This window comes from Cryptomeria japonica, chromosome 6, assembly GCF_030272615.1.
Source record: "Cryptomeria japonica chromosome 6, Sugi_1.0, whole genome shotgun sequence".
Classification (NCBI taxonomy): domain Eukaryota; kingdom Viridiplantae; phylum Streptophyta; class Pinopsida; order Cupressales; family Cupressaceae; genus Cryptomeria; species Cryptomeria japonica.
In genome coordinates, this window is record NC_081410.1 from 429,241,401 (window position 1) to 429,260,697 (window position 19,297).

Consider the following 19,297-nt stretch of genomic DNA (forward strand, 5'->3'; position numbering starts at 1 on the left):
AGAAGATGTTCTAGAAAATGTGGACTCGAACAAAAGGATTCCACTACCTAAATACTATTATATAGTCTAGTACCATGGTAGGGAAATTAAAAATATAACCCTTATCAGCTTGGTGAATCCTTTGATTTTGCCACAAACATGAGAAGTTGTGGAGAGAAACACCATGTTTCTTAAGAAGGTGTTTGGCTTGGCTATGGGTGACAAAGAGGGATGGCTTCAAAACTATTTGGTGAGTGACGGGGAGGATAAGGATAGTTTTGGTGTGGAGATCAAGGAAGAAAGTGTGGACTCCATGAATGTGATACTAGAAGAAGCAGAAGTTGTTACACATGTTGATTTCAGTCCATAGTGTCAAGTGATGATAGAGTGGCTGCCCTAAAGCATAATTGAGTAACTAGTGGTATTTGATACTTGTTCATTCTTGGTTTACCTATAAGTTATTTTAGTTATATGCCAGTATTATAATTTAGTTAGGTTTTTGTAGTGTGGGGTGGTTTTCTATGTGCGTCTCTATTTTGGGTCAAAGAGACATTTTGGAGATGGTGCTACCATTTTGTAATTTGGTAGTTATCAGATAGGGTGGTTTAGCTGGTGTTATTGATTATACAATCTTGGATAGAAGCTATTTATCTACTAAACAAACATGAATTTCCTTTTTTATTTAATTTAAGAGTGTAGGCTCCCCTAGCTACTATTAATCGATAAAAAAATATAAGTGAAAAATGTCATAACTAATTGATAGCTAATTTTTCACTAAATTGATTTATGAAATACTTTTTAAATTTAGCATTCTAAAGGGAGCATTCTAGATGCTAAGTTTTTAATTTTTTTACAAAAATGAGAGCACTTTGTATGCTCCACCTATGTAAACCTCTAATTTCCACTATTTTATAGAAAATAGTAGCTTAGAAACTAGATTCCAAGCACTAAAAATCTTATCATTGTCAAACCTTGATAATTTTATCAAAAATGCTTTAAATTCATGGTACACATTAAATACATATAAGATGGTGAATATTTTAGCACATAAGTGGCCTTGAAAAGAAAAATATGTTGCATGGATAGACAATTACAATACATGATGTTGATCGTTCACGTCACTAGAGCTCTATAAAAAAAAATGAGTGTGTGTGCCAACATTTCAAAGTGTTTCAAGAATTTGAATAACATGATTTTTGGATATGTGATGATTAGGTATTATTAACCTAAATTAGAAACTTGGTCAAGGGATGGATTAGCCTCAAAATGTTTCTATGAAATCTTATTTTGACTTCAAAAAGTATCACAATTGATTGTGTGTGATATAGTTATTAGAGAAAAATTTTGATGTATTTTGAGAGGCTAGGTATAATGGTGTCTTTGCATTATTAGGGATACTTCAAGTTCTCATGCCTCAAATTATGTAGTTTTAAAGGGAAAAGGAGACTAATTCTACTCAAATTAAATGGGAAGAATTGCAGAGTAAACCTTACTCAACTAGCCCTTGATTTAGGTCTTGAACTAGGATGAAGACCTCTAAAAGAGATAAGTGTTGTCACTTAGAGTGTGAGAGTGGAAATTTTTAGTATTTTACTTATGGAAATCCACCAATTTCTCATTTTTATTTTTGAGGAATGTTCCACTCAAGTCCTCCCAAGTAGTCCTTAGTGTTCTTTATCCAAATCTAAGAGTATTAGTGGTGTAATGGTCCTCAAATATTGACCAATAGTTTTCAATACCATGATGTTATTTCCTCATGACCCAGTCCTGTAAGAAGATGTTGGTATCTCTTATATCACCCCTATAGCTTATTTGTAGGACCTCTAATTGATGTTAAGGTGCTATATTGGAAATATTGTAGAAGTTGGTATTGACCATTATGATTGTTAGCAATAGTCATAGAGATCCTATTGTAAACCACTACAAAGAGTTTAAATGGAGCTCCTAGTTGAAGAGGTGCCCTCCAAGATAATAGTAGGTTTAGGGGACACATCCCACCAAATAGATATTTTTGAATGAAAACATAAAATGCAACATATATAGAAATATAGATAAAACTAGAAATAGATATAGATATAGAAGAAAAATAGCAAGATATAAGTAGAAGAAGAAGGAATCATAAGAAGGATAAGTCTCATAGAATATGTGCATGATAAATGCACATTAATATATGTTACTACTTATCAAGTTTCCATTGGTTTTTATATTCAAAGTCATACTATATACTCTAGTCGGTTAACACTACCGAATCATGTAGTCAGTATACACAGAGAAGTCGGTATGCACAGTCTAGTCGGTTACAAAAGAAAGCAGTCACAGAACGTAGTACACACCGAGTTGACTACCGAGTATCTTTTTATGTCTACCAAGCAGCAAAGATGACACACCGAGTTGATATACACCAAGTGAAGTGTGTTACCAGATACATTGAACTTGGAGATGCATATGAAAACATGTTACAAGATTGAGGCACATCTAACCATTATTACATTGGAAATTGCACTAGAAGATTGTGTATGACTTTGAGATCAATCTAACCAATGAAATATGTTGTACAGTTATTCATTTGATAAATCTTGTTTGTAAGATCGAAGAAATGAATTAGATCATCGTCTTAAGAGATCTATATATACAGCATGAGTTAAGGGTGTATGGATATATATGAAAAAGAAGACTGTTACAGAGACACAGAGGTCACCGAGAAGGTTTTCAGAGAACAGTCGAAGAACAAAGTAAACAGAAGGGTTTATCGAGTTACTATATGGGTTATCGAGGTATGCTATAAGCAAGCTAATCTATTCTGAGCATATAGAATCTGCTATAACATTTCAGATGTAAAGTTGCAGATATTTGTAATGATTTTATTGTAATATTGTGAAGTTGAAAGAGAAACCTTTAACAGGGTAAAAGACTCTAATCAAGTCTATAAATTGTAAAGCCTCTAACCAAGTGCAGCATTCAGAATAAATGTTGTAAAATCCTTTAGCAAGGTAGATCTAATAGATCTTGTTACTCCTAACAGGGTAAGCTATCAAAAATAACTAAAATGTAGCTCTAACTGAGTACTCTTTATTTTTGTAGTAGTGAAGTTTTGGGTGCCATCCCCACCACATTTTTTCTCTCTAACCAAGAGTTTCTGCGTAACCAAAATATATGTGTTATGGAGTGAATCATGTATGATTGTTATCTATTTGTTTTAGCTTTATTTTATGTTACTGCACTATTCTGTTTATGCATAACAGTAAAGTTATTATTCAAGAAAAGTTTTGAAGTACTGATTCACCCCTCCCCTCTCAGTACATTAGCTTTCCATATTGGGCCTAACAATATATATGTCTAGATTTTTATTTGATATACATTATAGTTTATGAAAATTATTTTTTTATTTATATTTCACTACGTTAACTAGTTACTCAAAGTCCAAACTAATTATGTTTCCCTCACATACTACTAGGTGTCGGGTATAAATGAAATACATGTAAATTACTTGGGTCATAGTAATTCAATCTATGTTCCCCCATTTTCTTGGTAACATTAATTCCATTGTCGAGACCCCAGTTAGGTTGTATAGAGGACAGTAAGGAAAATATATAAATTATAATCCAAACAAAAGCACTCAAGAAATTAAAAAAAAATCATACAACATGAGCTCGTTGGTTTCAATCTAATGAGAGGGGTTAGGCACCAAGGGAATGGAGAATGAAAAGGAGGGATCTCCAAAAGGAATATTTGAAAGGATATGACCTATAAAAAGAAGTTATAAAATAACTACCATGGGATAAGATAAAGGAGTAATGTAACACCAAACCAAAAACAGACATGAAAAAAGGAGACAATAAGAAATAAAGAGAGATTAAGGAATAAATTGAGTTGACAAATAGAGTTAGCATGGCAACCCCAAACAATGAAGAAAGAAGACAAAGTAAAAATATCAAGAGGGAAGAAAGACACCACAATAGATTAGAGAATTCAGATAAGAGAAGGATTGAGCATGTTGATGTGGATGTTGTTGAAAGAGGAAAAGGGAAATAAATTGAAAAGGGGGGATGGAAAAGTCCAAGACAACTAAATTCACATTGGAAAAAAGTAGGAAAAAATTTAATAGATTTAGAAAATACTATAGAAGAACATGAAAAATGCAAGAAGTTATTGGTAGAGGATTGTAAAAGTTGTAGAGGGGGGAAATGCAACCACTTCGAAAGGTGCCAGATAACCTCTTGGGGACTTACTCAATCAACCTCTCCACTTGAGATAAGCACAAAGCATAGAAGTTGTCTAGTGCTAGTTAATAACATTAAATACATCCTAGAGATATTCTGATGAGCTCTGCCAACTCTATGCCCAAGGACGCATTTGCAAGTCATGGATGATAGTGCATCCCTCTAGTGTCTTGTACGAACAAAGTATGGAGTTTCATACCAAAAAGATAAAAATGTTTGGGCTATGTTTTAGAGTTCTACCATAGTCAAACCCCCATTTTGGTGTTTCTACTTCCACAGACAACCAAGATAGATAGAAAGATAAATGATAAAATTAGATACAAAGTAAAAGAGATAATAGATATCCTATGGAGACAAAATTATAAATGAAAGAGGAAAGAGACACCCCTTCCACACCCAAAAGTGAAGAGATCATAGGAGAGAAGAACAAACACCAAGTCCTCTCAGAGCACAAAGTATAACCAAAAGAACAACGAGAGCCAAGCAAGCAAGAAATCCCAAGAATGCAAATGAAAATTACTAGACTGATTAGAAATTTATATCCAAGTGATCCCTTGATTCTAGAGAGAAGAAATGAAGCTAGGAAAAGTTGGATATGGAATTTGGGAGAAAAACATCAGTGCGTATTGCAAGAGGCATTACCACCTTTGCTAGTTATAAGCATAATGCTCCAATAGCCACCTTCAAACTACATATTTGTGGGATGCTAAAATGGTGTGTGGATGTCTCTATTATGCCCAAGTGTTCATGAGCAAAACAATTATCAAAATTAGGAAGGGACAAAGGTGATGTTGACAAGGCAAGCCAAGTGAGTGAAATTAAAAATAGGTGAAGGAGTTCTCCAATTGGCATAAAGTGAAGGCACTTATGTGGCATGTAATTGGACAGGGTGCAATTTATGACATTACATTTGTCCCCACTTTAGTGAGCATATCATTATCATGAGATGTGAGATAAAGTAGAAAAGGTTAAAAATTTAACCAAAATATGAAGGGGAATCAAAATCCTCTAAATTTGCAAAGTTACCTATTGGGAAGAGACCTGGACCTTCATGAGATGTTTCTAGGTTGTTTCATCATAGACATGTTAGTCACAGAGAAACATGTTGGATGAAAAATAAAAATATATGATATAAAAATAATAAGGCCAAGCACGAAGATAACAATATAGTGACCACTAAGATAAAAAAAAAACATTTCGCCTGTATGGGTAGAAAGTTGGTTTATGCTTGATAGCCATAAGATATGAAAATCAGAGATCAATTATATAGTGATATAGGTCCCATGAAGGCAATAAGATAAAATAATATAGTGGTTTGTCCCCAGTGAAGGTGATAAAATAAATTAATATAGTGGTTTGGCCTCGATGAAGGCATCAAATACAATACCAAGATAAGTTGATAAATAGATATTGAGATAAATAAGATGCTAATATAAAAACATGTAGAAATGTAGAGACATGTTAGGCTCCCCTAGAAAGGTATGTTTTACACACATGTAATTCTAAGGAGAATAGATGTCGTGTCACATCAACATAATGAGATGTTTCCATGGAATGTCACCTTGCAATAGATGACACATGGTACCCACAACATTAGCAAGAGCACAAAGAGACAGGGGGATCCACTAGTTCAACCTCAGAAGAACTCACAATAGTAAAAATAAATTATGTGTATCTATGTATGAGTTACTCATCATGGTCCCAAAATTTATTGATATTAAGAAGTAACATGAAAACAAAGACAAAATAAAAATTTGAGTTAACATGGAAGGAAGCCTAAATGCTCCCAATGCTTTGAATTGTCCCCAAAATTGAATAACAAGATACCACAAATAGAAGAAAGATGATTAACAAATAGAGGAAGTTCATGGCAAATGACCCATATTTCCAAGCATCTACAGAGTGACTTGGGTCCTCTAGGAGAGCATAAACACATAAAGACAGTCATCACCCCTATTTCCAAGTACCTACGGAGTAACTTATGTCCTTCAGTGCAACACAAAACATATAAAGAAATCATGGGGAACACAAACAAGCACACCCTAATCTACAAGATAAGAAGGGTAATGTCCTAGTAATCGCCCATCATTAGATCATCATCCTCTCAATATTGATCATATAGGGAGGGAGGACAATATTGATGAGGGACAACTACAAGGGCAGCACTAGGAGCTTCGCTAACAACAAGAGCCAAGGATGATGCAGATTCCACATCTTCATTTCAAAGCTCCCGAGAAGAGATAGTCAATGATCATATAAATATTATAGATATGTTTGAAATATCCTCTATAGAGTCAAACAAATACCCCTTAATAGAAGAGGCAGGTATCGACTCGAGGCAATGAAAAAATATTCGAATCATTAACCTCTAGAAGATGGATAGAGACAAACTCTCGACAAGTTGGGAACTTCTCAACAACATAAATAGATGCAGATAGAGAGATAAGCACTTAAACAAATAAAAAAATAGAAACAAAGGTTGTTGGAGTTGGCCTTTGATGACGAAACTCGGGAACAAGGCCATGCTTAAACTTTTTCATGGGTTTTTGTGGAGTGTAAGGCCTCTAATAAACTGTAGTGCATTTAAGTGTCTTGGGAAAACTATAATGAAGAGAAGGCTACAAAGAAAATTGTTGTCATGAAGGATGCACCTATTTTCGCCAAGCAAATTGATACCAGTACTTGAGTGATCTCGTGCAACATGGAAATGAATCTCGAGTTGTGGGTGAACTCAGAATGAGTAATGAATCTCCCCATTATGGGCCGGCTCTCTTTGAATATCTCCTAAAACTAAAGAAGGGTATGGAAAAGAGTAAGAAATTATTCAAAAAACTAAAAAAATAAACTGCTCTAGGAGGTGATGCACCAAGTTGATTTCTAAAATGACAGCAATTCTTCCTTAAACCACCAATTTGCACAATGGAACTCTTGATTAATTACACATAAATATTTCATGCAAAGGATATTTAATTCAATGAATTTGAGATAGGAAAGAGACCTTTCTCAAACGCCAAGACTGAATTAATTGAACACAAAGCATAACCTTTGATCTTATGTATGAGATAGAATTTCAAAGGCTATAAAGAATAGCATAATAAAATACTCTCAATCATGCACAAAATTAAATGAATCTTGAAATTGAAGTCAAATTTGAAAGCTTTATTCTAAAATATGTCATAAACTGAAAAAATGAGCTACAAGAAGAATTATTTGCAATGAGCATGAGAATAATAATCAAGAACTATTGGAAAAAGAAACTTTTTCCACTTTATACAAAAAAGGCCTTACAAGATGCAAAGAAATCAAACTCAAAGTGAATTGAAGTGAACTCCAACTAAAAATATCTTCTCCAAAGTCTGATCCATGAGAAAAAAATAAAAAGTCACTAAAGAGGCTTCAAATCATGCAAATAAGGGTGAATCGCACTTCAATCTCTTGGTCAACTCATAGTTGATCCATGTGGCACTCAAACTAAAGCACCATATCCCCAAAATCATGAGAAAAATCCATGCAAAACTCTACCTCAAAGTCAAATCCGCCCTCCAAAACTGTCAACATGCACCTATGTAATAAATATAAAGGGGATTTATAACTTATCCACCTAAAATATCTATTTTATAATTCTTTTTAAACTAAACCTGCATGTTAAGATAGAGGAAAAGAACTCCACTGATAAATTCCATATTAATTATTTTCTTTATATATAGAAGTATTTATAATAAAGATTTAAATCTTTATATTGCTTTTTGTTTTATACTTCTATAAATATAAATAAAATAATAATAAATTATTATTATTATACTTAATATACTAGTAATGGTGTGTATGTTTTTATTATATTAATACCATTATTAATATAATGATTATAATAATAATAATAAACAGAAACATAAAATAAAGTCTTTAAAAGACTTTTTGGGTTTTTTAAGCCTCCTACAGCTATCACATTGCATGCACTATTTGTTTTATAAAAATAAATAAAAATAAAAATAAAAACCCACTCTATTGGATTTAGGGCATGCAATAACATGTTTTGAACCCTAAAATTATATGCAAGATTTCATTTTTCGAAGAGGGCTTATTGCACCACCATGCACTCTGTTATTTGGAGCTAGGGTTCGATCAAGCTCGAACATGACTTGGAAACATTTTGTGACTTGGATCTTTCCTCTGCACGGTATGCATGACCATTTTTTTAATTATTTATTTTCCTTGACATTGAGCTTCTTTGGAAAGAAAAAGAAATGTAGAGGCTTTGCTTTTGGACAATCATTAGTAGTTTTTTTGTTTGGAAAACTGTCTTCATACTGTCATTCCTACTATGTCTTTTTTGTTATTATCTATGTGACTTTGATTCATTGTCATTCTAGAAGGTCTGAGATTACTTCATCATGCTTACAGCTAGGGTTTTGACAAAAATGCTTACGTTGGGTTTGGTGTATAGACACAATTTTCTCAACATTGTAACATGCATGGAGAGAACCTAATAGAACCCTTGCATTGGCTTGCACGGTGTTTTGAGGGTTTACTTGCTATGGAAATACAATAGCTTTGATGATATTACTTGTATGTGACTAGGACTATGTGTTAATTTCAAAATCTTCCTTGTTATAACTGCATATACTATGTCTTCATGATTGTACTTCCTTAGCTTAGTTGAAGGTGACTACTCCAATATTAGCTTTGCATTATGCTCACTGTATTTTGAAAAGGGCTTGAAAGCTTTTCCTTTATTGGTCGACAGTATTCCCTTTTATAATTTAATATTCCTCTTGAGATATGTTATCACTATGATTATGGAGACTATGTGGTAAATATCATGTTTGTTGCTATAGATCAGCTAATGACTACTCATATTTGTGATTTGGATCTAATCATGGTTTTTTGGTTTTTTAGGCTACTTAGTTGTTCATTTAGTATTGACCATGCTTGTTTTATCTTTATGGTACTACTTATGGATCTATGAACACCTCACTCACTACTCTGCAATATTCTTTCACTGTCTTTTCTTATAGCCTGTCACTTGCCTTTTTTAAGGGCTGCTTATTCATAATCTTATTCTTTGATGGAATATATTGTTCCTTGACTATTCACATAACTTTATCTTCTCAAAGCCTGGACTTCCATTGTAGAGTCTTGATAATAATCCTTACTGCTCTTTGCTGCCACATGTTATCTCTTGATGTTGCAATAGGTGATTGTGTGCTATTTCAAAACATTTGTTGCTTTGAACCTGGACAGTGATTGAGATATTTAATATGCCTTGCTTGTAACAATCCTTCACGGATCATACTTTCTTCATAAAAGAATGCCTTTATGATATGTCTCCATGCTTCTCTCTAAATATTTGTATGCACTGATTATATGTTTATGATCTTTTAGCCTTCTTGAATAATAGATGTATGCTCTTTATTGTAGACCTTGAAATCATAAATATTGTCATCATGCATCGTTTAATGATCTTTGATTGTGCATTTTTGTTAGGATCTTTGTTTTGATGGTGACATGATCACTGTGGTTTAAAATTTTGTTTCTCTGACAAAACATAAACCGTGATATGGCTTTCTAAATGCACTATCTTTCATGGTGTATGTATAATGACCTCTATTATGATGTTTGTAGACACATTGGGATGGTTATCTTTGGTCATTTGTCATGATTGTTAGCATATTGTATTTATGATGCCCTTATTGTCCCAGGACGGTAACTATCCTTTTGATGTTGAAAGTGCTACTTTAATGCTCTGTAATTTATGATGACTGAGATTTCTTGAATACTTCTTGAGTGTCTTGTATAGATGATGGCTATAATTTGACTACTACTATAGCATGATTGTCTCATGTCCATCATGAATGCACAGTGACTGCATTAAAGTTTCTACTGTAGCTTTCAAAGCCATATCTGTCTATGTCTTTGTGATTCTTTGTGTGTAGAAACCATACTTTCTCTTGGCATGACTACCCTAATTGTTTCCAGAATTGCCCAATCATTGTTCTTCTGTCTTGCGAATGGTTGCATCTCTGATTACTAGTTATCTTTGCTTATTTGATATGATCTTCAACTAAGACTATTTCATTCTCCATGATGGGCTACTCTATGATGGCTTTAAGCTTGAACAATAAAAAATATACTTATCTTTGTCATCTTTATGAAGGTGTTTGTATAACTCATCACATAGACTACTCTTGTTGCCCTATGACTATCTCTGATTTTTGAAATCATGTGTAGCTTAGCTTCTTTGACAGTGGCTTTGTTCATAGATATGTGACTTTACAAATTGTCACATGCCTTGTCATTTGCAGGGATAACTTTAAGAAACCACTCCTCGGGCAACTATGTAAAATCCTAACGAATCAGACATTATTTTCAGGGGGAAATTTTCATATTGATGGCAAAAAAAATTTCAAAATAGGGAAAAAAATTATTTTGTGTTGGTGATTTTTTTCTAGGGTATGAAAATTCCATAAATTTCTAGCGAATAATACCTTGTTCTATGGGGAAAATATATATTGTAGGAGGCGAATAATTTTTGTTAAAAGGAACAAATATATAATTGTATGGGTAAAAAAATTTATTCCGAAGGAAAAATTATTTAAATGTATTGGCGATTTTTATCCACCGCTTGAAAATTATTTAATTTGTTTTGGTGAATATTTTATTATTTATGGAAAAATATATAATTTATTGGCAATTTCATGAATTCATTGCCATTAATAGACAAGGCACATCACATCACATTGAGTCCGGACCCTGCATGATGTATCAATAAGTGTGGCCTCTTTGACATGTGAAGGGTGACACATACCTAAAATCCATCAATGATTTTAAAGCGTTCAATGATTATAGATCAATGGCTAAATTTTTATTTTGGCCCAATTTTATGAAGAGAACATAGCTCACCAAAAAGTGCCCGGAATGGAATTGGATTGAATAGATATGTATCAAATGTTACGAATCACGATCGTTAATTTCGGTCATTTAATATATATCTATTCACTAACTACAATCCACTCTATCCCCACGAATTCCAATGTGGTACTTACCAACTTGGTACTGGTTTATAGTTGTTTCCAATGTCGCACACTAGTGCATTTATGGGAATGATTTAAAAAAAATTAAAGCAATTAATACGGTTAGAGAAGAAATTATTACAATCAAGAGCTTCAACTATTTATATACAATCTTTGCTTCTTTCATCTTCAATTAGCCTTTTCCATTTGGTAGATAAATCCTCGGAGCTCATGGTAGATAAATCATCAAAGCTCATTGGAGGGCCAGATTCTTAGGGCAAAGTTGTAAACCATCCACTACCTGTACCCTAGCCTCGACCCCCTAGTAGTTTTTTTTTTGCCTATGTCCTCGAAACCTCGCAGGCTCAGTGGCTCACTCATTTTGGCTTTTAAGTTTTTGAGGGACTCAAGTCTCAGATGTAAAAATTGTAAATTTCCAAAGCATAAATATTTAATGATAATTTTTCAAATTCCAATTTGTTTCAGTTTGCCTCTTAGAGTCTTATGGATATAAAAATGCTTTCTATAATTCTATTTCATTTTTATTAATGAAAGTTTTCCAAATTATTTTTGTCTACAAGCTACATTATTTCAATATTTTGTTAAACAATGGAAATAAATTTAATAATGTGATCTTTTTTATGTAATGCTTCTTCCTCTATATTTAATATATATAAAAAAAAAATAGTTTGTTCCATTAATTATTTGTACATTGATTATGGTTGATTATAATTTTATAAATATATATTAAAAAGAAATTTATCTCGTGAAAAACAAGTGAATTAAAACTAAAAGTCCAACTTACTTGTTGTTGAAGTTTTGAACTAGTACATGTGTGGGTTGGTACTGGGTACATGCTATGATTTATTGTTAAGATTTTATCATAATGAAGAAATTTGAGACATTTATGAAGAGTAGATGGGATCACTTTCATGGAAGAGAACCAAGGGAAAGGATGTCCAAACTTCACACAAAATTGATCTGAAGTAGGATTTAGGAATGATAGCAAAAATGAAATCTAAGCACTTAGTACCAACCTTAACAGGAAGAGTAATAGAACCTATAGTAGGACAAGAAAAACCATCTAAGACCCTAACCACTCAATCAAATTTATCATATCAATATGTTACTTCATGCAATTGTAAAGTATAAAGATATTCTTAACTTATTACATTCACCATACATGTTGGATCAATCATCAATGAGAACCCCTCATGAGAGTATGTCTTTGATCTTTGCAGGTGATATATAGACTTATAGTGGGCCATCAGGTGTTTCAAATTTTAATAGTCTCACTAGGATCAAAGGTAATTCATATTGCATAGGTCCTTAGGAGGTGTAGGTTTATCAATAAGATTCACCACATTATCTATCAATAAAATTATATTAAATTAAAATTTATATTAAACTAAATTTATGTTGAACTTTTATATATATTTTTAGTCTTTATTTATTTATTAAATTAAATTAAATTAAAATTTATATTCAACTAAATTTATGTTGAACTTTAATATATATTTTTAAAATATTTTTTAAAATTATATATCGTAAACATATTTTTAAAGAATTTTGTTAAACTTTAAATTAATATTTTAGATTTAATATTGAATGTTTTCTTTTTTATATTAAAATTTTACCTTTCAAATTGTATATCAAAATTTATATTTTTATTTAGTTATTTTTTTAATTCTAAAAACTAAGTTTCATCTTCTATACTATTTTTGAATTTCATATTTTTACAAATAATATTAACATTATATTTAATAGTTATCTCAAACTATTGCACATCTTTAAATGTCTCTTATTATGGGACCCACGACATCTGACAACAAGTACCATCGTCCATTGGATGAGAAAAGATCAACGGCTTAAGGTGGATTTCGGCCTGAATGTGGGAAGTGAACATATAATTTGTGAGAACTTCGCCCGGAATTGAACGTTTTAAATTTAATTAAATATAATTGTCTATAAAGATCTTTTTTGGGTGGAAATTTAAAATGATTAAACAGACTTAAAAAACAGTCCCGACTCCCGAAAAGTGGCACGAGTAGGGTGACGTGCCCGAAAAATGGCAGAAGTCATGGGACCCACGACATCTGACATAAGGTACCATCGTTTGTTGGATGAGAAAAGATCAATGGCTTAGGGTGGATTTTGGCCCGAATGTGGGAAGTGAACACATTTGTGAGAACTTCGCCCAAAATTAAACAGTTTAAATTTGATTAAATATAATTAAGTCTATAAAGCTCTTTTTCAAGCGGAAGTTTAAAATGATTAAACAGACTTAAAAAATAGTCTCGACTCCCGAAAGTGACTTGAGTGTGGTGACGTGCTCAAAAAATGGTAGAAGTCATGGGACCCATGACATCTGACAACAGGTACCATCGTCCATTAGATGAGCAAAGATCAACGACTTAGGGTGGATTTCGGCCCGAATGTGCGAAGTGAACATATTTGTGAGAACTTCACCCAGAATTGAATGTTTTAAATTTAATCAAATATAATTAAGTCTATAAAGCTCTTTTTCGAGCGGAAGTTTAAAATGATTAAACAGACTTTAAAAACAGCCCCGAAAAGTGACTCAAGTGTGGTGATGTGCCTGAAAAATGGCAGAATTCATGGGACCCACGACATCTGGCAATAGGTACCATCATCCATTGGATGAGAAAAGATCAACGGCTTAGGGCGGATTTCGGCCCGAATGTGGGAAGTGAACACATTTGTGAGAACTTCACCCAGAATTGAACGTTTTACATTTAATGTCCTCAAAATTTAGACTGAAGTAATGAATGTTTTGTCCTTCTGCGGCGAATAGATATTAATAATAATTAATAAAATTACAACATGATTCTAGATATTTTTGCCCTAAGTATTCACTTTTCTACTTTTCAAAGTTTTCAAAATAAGTGACTCATAAATCATAATCGTATTTCATTTCATGGACAAACTAGTAAATCAAGGGAGATTCTAAAATAGCTACTAGATTAAGGAATGCAAGTTGCAACAGAGACTGTCTACACCAATCTAGTGAAATAGAAATTTCGAGTAAACTCTAGAACACATCCCGCCTTTTTTATTTTTTTTAATCTCGTGGTCCAATTTGAGGGTTAGCATTTTTAGGTTTGTATCTAGAATTATTTTAAATTATTAACAATAGCAGCGATGGGGAAAACGAGAAGCAATAGTTCAACAGGAAGCCAAGTGAAGAAAAAAATGTACCTAACTGAACTGGTTAAAACACCAGGTTTCACTTATGAATACCATGATATTTATGACCCTGCTATCCATGGTGAAAAGCGTATCATAGATATTAGATATGCATTGTCTAAAAAGGTGGCAGATCCATCCAGGGCAAAATTTACTATTTTGAACGCAATGTTAAAACTAAGAACAAATAAAATCGCATCGTGTGATGCTGGATTGGGAAGCATGGCATTACCTGAAGTATTCCCTTGCCCTGATTTTGTCATGCTCTGGGCCAAAAATTATGATGAAGATAAAAAAGCAATTGTCAATAAAAATACAAAAGAGGAAATTCTATCCATCAACATGGGAGAATTTTCTCGTTTGTTGAACCTTGGGTTTGAAGCACAAAACTCAAATGTCCAAATTGACCTAGGAAAGGTGGCAGAGAATTATGAGAGTCTCGATCCAAGTCGCAGAGATTCATTTATCAAAGCTCTAATAAAGCATGGTACTCAATTGAATCAGAATCATAAGCCTCCTTATGATTATAACATTTTTGTTCCATGGGTTGGGGATACTATTTCCTTGATGTCATTTTGTCTGGGATTGGAAAATGATAGGGAGGTGGGTGCAAGCCTTCTTGAAATGATTTTTAGGATCCATTGTGTAGGTCAGCCAGTAAGATATAATTTTATTGAGCACATTGTTTAATCCATGCAAAAACAATTACTAATGATCAAAAAAGGTTCCTGTAAGACATTTAGGTTCTCATCCTACTTGTGCTATCTCGTTGTATCCAAGTATCATGCAATATTCGAGACCAACAATCTTCAAATTGTGAACTATAAGATTGATGAGAAGACTCAGAATAGAACAGAGTGTCCAATATATGAATGGACACCAAAGATAAGGATGCATGATAACAAAAAGAACTACAACCATTTTGTAGACTTCTTTTTGGCACCAATGTATAATAAAATTACAAGCACTCCAATGCCTAGATTGCCTATGTCTTGTAGAGATTGCATTCAACTCGGAAGTCAAATACAATTGGCTCATTGGTTCTTCATGGAAGAACTCACTATGTTAAGGTTTTACAGATCGGCAGTAAAACCATATAGACTTCCAATACATGTGACAGAAAGGGTATTTACATTGGAATATGTATGGTAGTTGGAGAGCACAGATAGGCACTTCCATGGTCAGCAAAAGAAGAGCATATTTCCTTCCTTGCCTTTCTCATGTGGAGGGTTCACATTTGAGAGAAAAGCATTCAATGTGGCACATGATTTTTTGACAGTTTTTAGCTTTGGTGATGAGGGTTTAAGGCAATATGATCCAATCGATGTAGTTCAAAGAAGGCTTAAGAAAATTGGGAACTCTTCAATGTTATGTCAACATGAAAGTAAACCATTGCTAGAAAAGCTTAGAAACATGGACTCCTAGGATGAGGTAAAAAAAGAGATGGAGAAAATTGTAGCTGACAATAACATTTGAATAGTAGAAATGTCATCACAAATTATGGTATTTCACACACAAAGGATAGCAAAGGAGGGCCAGGGCATCCAATATAGGAGGTCCTACAATTTCTACCAAAAATCTGCTAATCTATCTAACAAATGTACTCCCAAATCAATTCTGCAAGAATGTAAAGAGAGTTATTGGACTCAAACCAAAATAAATGATTTTTGGACTATGAGGAAGAATCTTGGTGAACCAAAGACCAGTGCAGAATTTGAGACCATTGACAAGGATGAAGAGTTTAGCAAATTGTGGAATATGGAGCATCCCACAACAACATATGATAGGAGTGAAGATGATGATAAGTATGAGGTTGAGCCCACTCCAACAACTACTACAGTCCCTAAAATATTAGATGGAGTCAATGAGTCCATGAAAGAAAAATATAGAAAAGGGGCAAACATTGTGGAAAAAATGGGTTTTGAAGGTGGTGGTCTAGGTCCCAGAGGAGAAGGCATTTGGTATCCACTTGAGGTACAACTTCCATCAGATTCAAAATCAAAAGCTCCTATTAAACCAATCATTGGACTTGATTCTTTAGATTCATCACAGAAAGGTACTACTCATTACCCTCAGGGTCCACCTACATTTGTTTCAGGTTCAAATCCACAACCACCACCACATCATGGTATTCCCATTGGTGGTGAATCAAGTGTCACTACCACTAGTGGGGAATCTGGGAATAGTATTCCTATTATTGTTCAATCAAGTGTCATTGTGATTGGTGGGGTTGGTGTGGGTACTACTACTGATACTAGTTGTCTTGGTGTTGGACAAGGGCTGCAACAAAATATCTCTCACAAGAGGTCAATAGTCATAGATACTCAATCTCATACTATTGAGAATCCTATATCAAGTGTCACTGACACTATGAATCAATCATTTGCATCTTCAAATCACACACCTCAAAAGATTATGAAAACTACACATGAAAGTGTTAGTGGGATAAGATCAGGAAAGGTTGTTGGTAATCCTAGTAATGCATTATTTAAAACCACAAGCATAAGTGGAACTGGAGCCTTTTTTATTCCTATGTCACCTTTCAAACATTCAATTGCTTCAGCAAACCTAGATTTTCAATTTCGTTATTACTATGAAAAAATTGAACACACAACAAATGCAAATAAAGAAAAATATAGAGCATTTCATAGGGTTGCAATGACTGAAGTTTTAGACAAACAACCTGCAAGGAACAGGGTAATTCCAACATACGACCCACACAAAGATATGATGGAGTTCATGGTTGTTATGCCCCCAACTAAAGAGAAAAATCCACCACATAGTCAAATAGATCCCTCTAAATTTCAAGTTAGCACCCTCCAAATGGATTTTTCCAAAGTACATAATGTGGACAAAATTAGTGTGTCAAAAAGGACTAATGAAGTGGTCTACACTTCACTGCTAAAGGTGGAGAGAGAAAAAAATAAACTAGAGAAACAAATAGAAAAGTTACAGGCAAACCTAGCAAATGAAAAATCAAAGAGGAAAGTAGCAGATAACAAGTGCAATGATGTACAAAAAAGGGTAAAAAATTCAGGCTCTGTAGTAGAAATTGCAGAGCAGGAGAAGATGGATGCAGAATTGAAGGACCTGAGAGAAAAACTGGCTAAAAGCAGTAAAAAAATTGTTGAGGAAAGATCCAGTTTTCAAAAATTATACAAAGTTATTAGTCTGCTACTGCCAAAATAAGAAAAACATAGGACCTATTGGATCATGGGAAGGAAAAATAAAAACATTTGCAAGAAGAAGAAACAAAAAAATGTGCACAAATGAAAGAAGACCTACACAATGCAAATGATAAAATTAAAAATTTGGAGGAAAGATTGAAAGATAATATGAAAAATACAATGAAGTATATACAAGAAAACATTTGGCAGAAAATAATGCAGAGTGACAAGTTGTGTGAATGGTTTGAATTGAATGAAAGTCTAAGAGTAATTTATATGAAAATCAAAGAGCACTTTGAGAAGAGCATACATGTTTATTCAAAAGAGGATATGGCAAAAAAGATTCTGCAAGTAGTCTACAGTACTAGTGACAACTACTTGGCATCCAAGGGAATTAAGAGCCGCATTGATGCCATAGTTAGGACAGCATCTATCATTCAAAAATGCCAAAAACTAAGGGAAACATCAAAAGTTATGTATAAATGTGGCAAAAATATATTGAAGCTGCAAGAAAAGAAAACTAATTTGATTAAACTTGGTTTGCCTAAGACCGTTGACCCATCGAATAAATTCATTGGAAAAGAATCTTACAAAAAGAGCATGGAGATAAAAATGAAGTCTGATTTAGACTCGCTTCCTAAGGACACAACTCCCTAGAGATTTATGGAATTCATCCAACCATTTACAACTCTGAATTTGGTATTGGGTGAACAGTGATGTCAAGTCACTCTTCTAAATATGGAATGTTGATGAAGTTGCAATTGACTTTCCATAGTTTACAGAATATTGACCTTCCATCAAACGAAGAGTGGAGCACCCTACAAAAACTGGCACAAAAATCTTAAGAATCATAGTATGTATTGCACATTTTTCTTCTTTTACTCTTAATTTTAAGGTTTTATGTTTTTTCTGTTTGGAATTTTGCATCGCTTAAAATAACTCTATTTTATGAATAGGAAAAAACTAGCACTCGCGATTGCTAAATTGTTAATCCAGCCTATGAATCTATGATGCACAGTGCAAAACTTTAGCCTGTAAATTTGTATTCTCAAATTCTCCCAAGCTTTAACATTTATGTATTTCTCTATTTTTGATTACTAGGTTTTGGGCACTACTATTATCTATATTTAATTTGTCATGACGTGAATTAATATTTAATTTTGAACTCTATTTTTTGAACAAGAGACATCAAACATGTAGCAGTTGCTAAATTGCTAATCCACCCTGTGATGGCCATGTAAATTTGTGATGAGTTTCTGATTTTGATGTTGAGTCTTCACATGTTGCAATTTGACCTGAAGTTGTTTTTTCTCCCTTGTTTCTATAAAAGGGAATTCAGGGTCATTTGCAAAGGGTTCTGAAACTTGTATTGACTTTTGCATGGAGAATCACATAGATTGGTGTATTACTATTGAATGAACTGTATCATATGGCTATATTTTGAAATAATTAATGAAAATATAAGTTCTCAAACATGTCTAAATAAACAATAAACATCTTTGTATCAATAAACACATTATGGTCTTTTATTATGCTATTTTAAATCTGGAAATAAAAAAGTTGAAAAATACAATTACAAATCAATATTAAATTCTAATTGCAAAAAGTAATATGCTTTTGTAATATGAATGATGAGATACAGTAATAAGATTAATAAATACCAATCTCTTACAATTGTCATTCATCCTCATCAAATTCAGAGCTTTCTTGATTC